Source organism: Globicephala melas, chromosome 16 (assembly GCF_963455315.2).
Source record: "Globicephala melas chromosome 16, mGloMel1.2, whole genome shotgun sequence".
In the NCBI taxonomy this organism is placed as follows: Eukaryota; Metazoa; Chordata; class Mammalia; order Artiodactyla; family Delphinidae; genus Globicephala; species Globicephala melas.
In genome coordinates, this window is record NC_083329.1 from 8,524,065 (window position 1) to 8,532,967 (window position 8,903).

The following is an 8,903-nucleotide window of genomic DNA, read 5'->3' on the forward strand; positions in this document are numbered from 1 at the left end:
CTTGTGGGTGCTGTTAATTTGAGGGGTTTGCTTTTGTTTGTTTGCTTGCTTTTGCTTATTTGGGGGATTAGTTTGTTCGCTTATTGTTTTTCACTTTTCGTTTTTTCCAATCACCTTTGTGCAAAAAGGCTGTTCTGTCATCTCCTGTCTGCAAGGTCAGGCACAGCCTCTATATTTGAAGTTGGAAGACATAACGGAAATCTAGCACTTGAAAAACCCGAGTGATTTAGGAAAAGAACGGCCATTCCCATTTGTGAAAAATCTGTGGTTAGCCCAAACTTTTTTTTTTTTTTTTGCGGTACGCGGGCCTCTCACTTCTGTGGCCTCTCCCGTTGCGGGGCACAGGCTCCGGACGCGCAGGCTCAGCGGCCATGGCTCACGGGCCCAGCCTCTCCGCGGCATGTGGGATCTTCCCGGACCGGGGCACGAACCCATGTCCCCTGCATCGGCAGGCGGACTCTCAACCACTGTGCCACCAGGGAGACCCAGCCCAAACTTTTCAACAAGACATTACTTATTATGAACTGAAGTCATTATACCCAAACTTATAAGCCACTGGACAAGGACTTAAAAATGAGAGACATTTCATAGGTTTTCCTCAGCCCCACCTTTCACAGCTGCCATCCACCAACAACTTTAAGAACAAACTTAACTTTCCTAAACAAAAATAATTTCATCATTTTGTGTGGCATTAACACCCCACTACTTCGATATGTTATCTATATTTTTCTTGTTGACATCCAACCAATTCAGAGCTAAAAATCCATCCTCCAGTTTTTCTGTGGGTCGTAAATCATAGAAAGGTTATATTTTATGAAAGCTGAAGCTGAGGAGTAAACAGCATATTTATATCCAAAGAGTTTCATCCATTAAGCAGCAGTGACAGGGCCCTGTGGGCCAGAATCTAGTTTTCTTACTTAAAAAGCTTAGTTCTTTTGTAGACTCCTGCAGGGACCTATAACAGTTGGAATTGGGTTTTTTATGCCTGTGAGGCCACCGAATGAATGTTACACTTTTCCATTATTTTCTTTTTTCTTCTGAGAAAACTAGGCTACCCGCTTATTGCCTAAAACCTACACCCCATGATCGTACTGTCGTAAAATCTGTCTTCTGCTCTTTCCTCCCACATCTTACCAACATCCCCAAACCTTGTTTAGACTTAGTGTCCTACAAGGTTATGCCGCATTTACTGAGATGTGGGAAGGCTCCCTGCGATGATTCAAGCTGATGGGTGGCATACCTGTATAAAACTTCAGCCCAAGGGGTACCTGACAGCTATGACCTCCTCTACCTTACAAAAAATAAAAATAAAAAAGCTTAAATCTTAATATCTCCCTTGTTCATGCCTGCGAATGCCTTAAAGTCTCCATCACGAGGTGGCTGAAATAAAAAGGCATAAGTCTGGATCTTGCATTTCATATTACTGCCCACTATTAAAATGTTAGTATGACTGCCCCTTGGGCTATTAAAAGATGATGCACATGTCCTGTCCGCAAATGGTGTAATTTGTGGTCATGAATCCAGATCTAGATCTATGCAGATAAGGATGTAGATTTCACACCACTATTACATCAGGCAAGTAAGTATAGGTTCAGAGTCAGCCGAGTGACCACCCTGAAACTAGCCAAATAATCACTGACAATTAAGAAAATGAAGTATCTGAGTCTCAGTGCTCTCTTAGCCACTTCGCACATATATTTGTTCTTTTGATGTCCTGTGTGAATAAGGTGCTTCATCTGACTGCTGATGGGCTAAACAATGTGTCTGAGTTGTAATATAGAACTCAATTTGCTGGGTCTGTCATCTGAAAGGCCTGGACAATTTATCGAACACTGCAGATGAAAGAAAGAGAGGGGAAAAAAATTTTAAACTGACCACTTCTAAAATGAAGAAAATAGGACAGTAAAGGGTATTGTAATATACTTTAATCTTCCTTAATGTAGAAAAATATGAAATGCCATTAAATCTTCCTTTGAAATGGATGTTGTCGCATGGCTTGAGCACCCAAATCTAGTTAATGAATCTATTTTTAAGGCAAATAAACAGGAAAGAAGCGGTGAAGGAGTGATCTGTGCATTATACAACTAATTCAGAAGATGAAAGGAAGAAAAATTAAAGTTAAATTCACATAAATATTAGAGGTAAGGAGAATGGCTGCAGGCGTAAAAAGGGAAACCTGCATTTCCCTTTGGCTGGTGTTGGAAACAAGCAGACACTTTCTTCTCAAGAGCAAAGTCGGGAAAGATGAAAGTGTTTCAGAGGGCCCAATAATTAATATTTTAAAAGGTTTTCTTAATAAAAAATGATCCAACAATAATAGCAATTTAATCATTTTATCTGAAAAATTGATTGCAAGCGTTCATTCGTGAGGAAGTGGTCTTTACAGAATTTGGATGACCTTATCCAATCAGATCTCCCCTTTAATCACTTTAAATGGAGCCAATATACAAAAAAACGCTGGAAGCAGTCCAGATTCGAAGGGCAGTAATCTGGGGAGATTAACAGTCCTCCACAAAGGGCCCACACCAATCTATTTACCCTTCCTTCTTTGTTGCAGCCAGAACATTACTAATGGAACTCAGACCATGTGACTAAGAGTCCGCTGGGGAGATGGGCTATATTGGGGAGTCTCACTGGTGTCCACATCCACCACCCATGTGGCAAAATGGCCTCGGGGGCATATATCTTCTCCTTAAAATAAAGAAACTTTTAGCAAGTTAACAGAGTGCAGAGGATTAATCTTGGGCAATCTTAAATTATGAAGGATGCCAAGGCTTAATACCTATTAACTTTTAAAGCATTATAAATGACACTTTGTCCCCAGAGAAGAGTATATAAAACATTTTCCTCAGACATTTTTTAATGTGGTCTTCACATTGGAGCCCCTTTTCTTGTAAGAAACAGATGCCCACTCCCTCCTTTCTCTGCTTTGGTTACCACGTGGGCAAACAGGGACATCCCCACCGCCAGACTCCACACATTTAAGCAAACAGTGGACGGCAACCCATCTCTCAGCATCCCAGCTCCATATTCTTAGAACCTGAAGGCCCAGCTTGTGTCTAATGTCCACTTTGGTCCAATTTATAGTCAGGGAACAGATCACATCACATAAATGTGGCTGCAAGGACATGGCGGGTTGGGGCCAATCCTCAGAGAAGGGGAGAAGAGCCTGGAAGACATCTCAAAGGTACCTTTTGCCCAGAGCAGGGGAACATAAAAATTAAGAGCATGAACTCGGATACCAGAGTGCCCAGGTGGGAGCCTGAGCAAGGGTCCTAACCCCTGTGCACCTCTGTTTCCTCACCAGTAAACTGGGGTGGTAAAGTCACCTGTCTCCTAGGGAGGGTTAATGTGGGGATTAAATGAGTTAATAGGACACTTCTCGAACCATGCCTGGCAGATGGTATAGGGGACGTATCCTTTATAACTGTTGACTATTATCACTGTTATCTTTGTTTGCCCCATTTCTTTACATGAGGAAACTGAACTTCAGAAAGTTTGCACGCCAGGCTCACAGTCATAAGGGGTGGCCTCTGACATCAATCTTCAAACTACTGCTCTGTTTATGCCCCATCAGGGCTGGACTGCGTGCACAGGCACTCTGGCAGGCTAATGTTTTACACCATTCATTCATTCCTCAACAACTATGCCCTGACTGCCGTCCCAGCTAGGCAGAGAAGGGAGGCCATGGGACAGCGTCCCGCCATGCCCTGGACCAGCCCACTCGTCAAAACCAAGGCCTTGGGCTTAGCCAGACCTACCCTCCCAGAAAGCCCATTAGCTCTGGTCACTCAGGCTTGCCCCTCACCTCACCCCAACGGGCTATCCGGAGTGTTCCTTCCAGCCACATTCACTCCTCTGCCTGGGAGCAGTGTAGGGACACTTAATTTCTCCATCACAGTAAGCTTCCATTGATGTAAAGCTACCACACAGGGCCTGGCATTAGTAGTTGCTCAATAAATGGTAGCCATTACTGTTCTGAAGGGAAAAACAAACAATGACGGAGCACCTACAGGCTCCGGGGAAGGATGCGGGTCCACACGTGGGGCCAGTGCTGATGCTTTCACACCAAGCCTTGGGCTCAGTCTCCAACAAGAGCCTCTTAGTGCCAAGATGACCAACAATTTTGGACTGGACATTGGTCAGCCCAACCTCACAACACACTCTGTTGTCCAGAGAGCCGTGGACAGGGGCAGGATACCCCAAGCTTTGCTCTAGCCTGGGACTCTTCTGGGTGCTCAGAGAGTCTGCCAATATTTAACTCAGACTAATCTTTTACTGTACGTTGTTTTCTTTTATCATAACCATGTGCCTTCCAAACCAGGACACAGTGGAGACCCTCCAATGCATTAACCAGGGTTGCAGCTTGGTTTTGAGCACATCCCAGAATAAATTTTCTCCTTTATCGCTGTTTAATTGATGGGTATCCTTAAATCTCAAGGTAAGCCATGTTTTACCATTTGCAAGCAAAATGTATTCACCGGATTAAAAAAATAATCTAACATGAATTGGAGCTGAGGCTGCTCTAAGTGGCAAAGATCACTCATAAACTCAGATTCATAACAGTTTTATGGTTCTTATTGACTGATTTTTAAATATTGTTCATTTGAACTTCCAAAATAAATTTAAACAGTCCTTTTAATCTGTTACATATGTTAGTTTTCCCAATAAAATTATATTTGAAAAAAGACTGAAAGTCTCCTAACAAATCTCTAACAACAGTAATGTTGGGGGATAAGTATGTCCCAAACCGTGCATAGAATTGTTTTAGTATTTTTTTTACCATTTTTAGCAATTTTAGTATTGGTAGTTTATCTGAAATTCACACTTATCGGGCCATTCTATATTTTACCTGGCATCTCTACCCCATATCCAAACCAACTGATTCACTCTACTGAGGTATTTTTTGTTCAGTTTGGTTTGATTTGGTTGGGTTTTGTTAGTGCTAGTTTAGGTTTTGTTTGTTTTTCATTGGCTTCTCTGCCAAATCTCTTACCCTGGGCAGTCCTCGGTTTTCTCACATGAATGAGACAAGTAACAGCCATCATTCTACCCACCTTGCAGAGGGCGAAGACATAAGAGGATGACGAGGAAGAATCCTGAAAGCGGAGCCGCCAAGAGGTGACCCTCTGAACAAAGGCAAAATGGGGAGAGTGGTGGGTTTCTTGGGGGTGGCCTTTCCCCTTCCTTGATGGGAACACTGGGACATTACCCCTCTGTTTAAAAGACTATGCCGGTGCTCGCTTCGGCAGCGCATATACTAAAATCGGAACGATACAGGGAAGATTAGCATGGCCCCTGCGCAAAGCGGACACACATATTCATGAAGCGTTCCCTTTTTTTTATGGTTACCAAAGCAGGGGGCGGGGAGAGGGATAAATTAGGAGTGTGGGATTAACATATACACACTACTATGTATAAAATAGATAAACAACAAGGACCTACTGCATAGCACAGAGAACTATACTCGATATTTTGTAATAACCTATAAGGGAAAATAATTGGAAAAAGAATAGATATATAGAGATTTAGATAGATATGTATAACTGAATCACTTTGCTGTATACCTGAAACTAACGCAACATTGTAAATCAACTATACTTCAATTAAAAAAAAAAAAAAGACTATGCCGTAGGTACACGGACAATTAAACACTCAATATGCAAACAGCTCCAGTAAGTTAAAGAGAAAGTTGACAGCCCCCAGTAGAAAAATGATGGGACATGCCCTGCAATGCAGCAGGCTCTAGCGCCTACTAACCGTGCATCTCAGGAAGGGTCCTCAACCTTGCCAAGCCTCATACAGACCATAGGGTCTATGAATGGGGTTAACACAAAGATTAAATGAAATAATACATCCCATAAAACATTCGGTGCTGGCGCTGTTCCCTCAGTTAACGAAAGCTGTACTTAATCATCTCAAGAGAAAAAATACATATAAATAAGCAAAAAAACAAAGAGAAAAATTCTACTTTACTAGAAATAAAGTAAATTGAAATTAAAATAACAATGAGGTATCATACTGTACTTATGAAACTGGCAAAGATTTTAAGGATTTTAATAACATTACTTAAAGGAGAAAAAAAATGTTCATAAACATTCAACAAATGAAGAATGATTAAATGAATAGTAAGAGAATAAACATATAGACAATGATTAAATAAACAATGAAATTTTTAAACAAATAAGGGAATGGTTCAACAAATTATGAAATTCTTTATGCTGTACATTACAATAATGACCATATAGTATTTCTGTGACAAGAAAAAAATTATTGGTTAACGAAAATTGATACTGAAATACTGGGAAGTGAGTGTGGGTTAGGAAGAGATTACAGGATGCTCATTGTATGTGTGTATAACCATCTTTTTCCTCCCCCCTCACCCCTGTTCTTCCTCTTCTGTCTCTGTGTCTCCCTGTCTCTGTCTCTCTCTCTCTCTCTCCCTCCCTCCCTCCTTCCCAGGAAGAGCAGTGACCCCCAGTTTCCTACAATGCACTGCATTCAGTGAGTGTCCTACAAAAGTGCTGACTGATGCGGAGTACAATTACGGACGCTTGACATTCCATTTTGAAGCATCCCACATTGAACATCTTGGGGCCACTCTTCCCATTAGAACTCCTCCTCGTCCAGCCCCTTGCAGATAACCACCATTCATCCCAAGAGGTGGGGGCCGCCCCGAGAAACGGAGGACCTGGTCTAACTGTAGACACACCAAGAGGGTTCACGCTGGACCCTCCCAGGCCATTTTCTCTAATCCTACACCAACATCCAGTGACTGCATTCTGCATTCATTCTCCAAAACAAGATGTAACAAGCACCAGACCTTCGGGTCCACTCAGGGAGCCCTCAGTCTGAGGCAGACACTGATCCTAAGTTACAGTACCCCGAGATGCAATAAGACTGCTGCTGTAATGGTGAGGTGGACAGAACAATGAACACCAGGGGAATAAGAATAGGGGTTTGGGAGTCTGGGATGGCTTCACAGGGGGAAAGTGCGGGAGCCACTGGAATCTTTGAAGCAGGGAAGAATATTCCAGACCAAGAGAAGCGCATACTCCAAGCCCCCAAACTCGAGACCACGGCAGATCAGGGACCCTACGGGTGTTCAACGTGGGGCGGGGTAGAGGTGGTTGGACCAGGCCGAGCAGAGCCCTGAATGCTCAGTAAGGGGCACCTGCTTCATCCCAGTCGTGCTATATAATGGACGGACAGGCAGAGATTGGCCAGGATCAGCTCCTCGTGGACACTCGATCGCGTGTCCCCTCCCCTGCCTCTCTGTGCTCAGGGAGAAGTCGGTCTCAAAGCCCCAGTTTTCAGATGGTCACAGCAGAGGGTTTGTTCGAACACCAGGACAAGGAAGTTTCTGAGTAACGGTCATCACTTCGGCCACCAGGATAGCAATCCTTCCCAAACGCAGGCCCATAGGACCCTCACCCCCTTCTCTAGACCTGCCTGGAGCGCCCAGCCTTGGCCCCAGAGTAGATGTTGTCTAGACAGTGGCTGAAGGCCATGTCCCTGTTCTCACCAGGTCAAACCAGCAGCCCAGGGGCTCTGGTGAACTGGGAGTGGCCTCTCTCCCCAATCCTGATCTCAGGTGGCAGCTGGGGAGGCCTGGACACACTGTCCTCCGCCCGGGACAGGGCATGTCTCCAGCCACGTACGGCAACTCCGAGAAAACAAAACAAAGCACCACCATTAACTCCTTGCCTGCACCGGCCCTGCTTTCTTTAAATCCAGTTGCAATCTTAGAAGCCCGACATCGCCTGAAACAAAAGCCTCACTGATGCTGGAAGATGGCTTTGGTGAAAGTAGAGCTTATTTCAGAAAATCAAAGCAAAGAAAAATATTGAATACAATTCAGACGCATAATGCATTATTATGGGCTTTTATGGATTTTATGTAAAATTTCATGTAAAGTTAAGAGGCTGAAGCGATCTCTTACATTCAGCTGTATTATCAGCCCAGCTCCAAACAATGTTCCACATCTTATTATGTTCACAGTTGACATACTATCAGAGAAATGTGCAGCTGTCTTACTCTGCTATTCATTTCCTCATTACTATTTTATAAATATATGATTAACAGTTATTGCAGCTGCCTAATTCACATTTATTGCAAATGCAACCCCACAAATGAATGCTCAAAGCAAAGAGATGTGGTTTTAGAGTAATTTAAATTTTACAGTTCCATTTACCCTGCTTTTTAATTTACTGCATAATGACCCCATTAGAATAAAGCACATCTGGAAGTTCTTTGGGGAACATTTAATTTTCTGTGGCTTCAGTACTAACAGAACTTGTACCATAAAGCCCACAGATGCCTTGAAGACTGTACAAATTTCCACATTTTATGCCAAGATGCCGGTTAATTGTACAGACGAGACAACTACAGCAAAGAGTGAAGATACGCTTCCCCGTGCTGAGAAGTGAAGACACCGAACCGGGATCTCACTCTTTGCAAAGTTTGCACCTCAGAAACCTGAAACCAGCTGTCTGCTTTTTGATGTCCATTTCGCTCTGTTCCTTTTCAGGAAAGAGGCCACCTCGGACCATGAGTTCCCCTGGAGCTTCTCTTGCTTTTCCCACACAACTTTGTCCCAAACCCTATTTGGCCCTCACCGTGTGTAAGGGAAAGCAAGGTAGCTTGCAGAGCTCCAGCAGCCACGAGAGGCGGGTGCACGAGCCGGGCTCAGCCTAGCCCTCATCTGCTCACGAGGACGCTACAGCTGCGGCCAGATTCCAGCAGGCCACGTTAGCGGACTCATGCAGAGGATTCAAAATTGATTTGAATATTCAATACAGATCGCTGCAGCAGAACTCATGTATGAGAAATGAGAATCCATCGCCATTGATTAGCTAATTTATGTTCTACAACTAATCGAAGCACAAATCTCATTAGCCACA

General features: G+C 43.6%; 1 non-coding gene across 1 annotated transcript; it reads left to right on the forward strand.

The window, feature by feature from the left end:
* Positions 1-5,236: 5,236 nt before the first annotated feature.
* Positions 5,237-5,343, forward strand: LOC115839888 (U6 spliceosomal RNA). The gene has a single exon (XR_004034231.1). It is a non-coding gene; the product is annotated as a U6 spliceosomal RNA (small nuclear RNA).
* Positions 5,344-8,903: the final 3,560 nt, after the last annotated feature.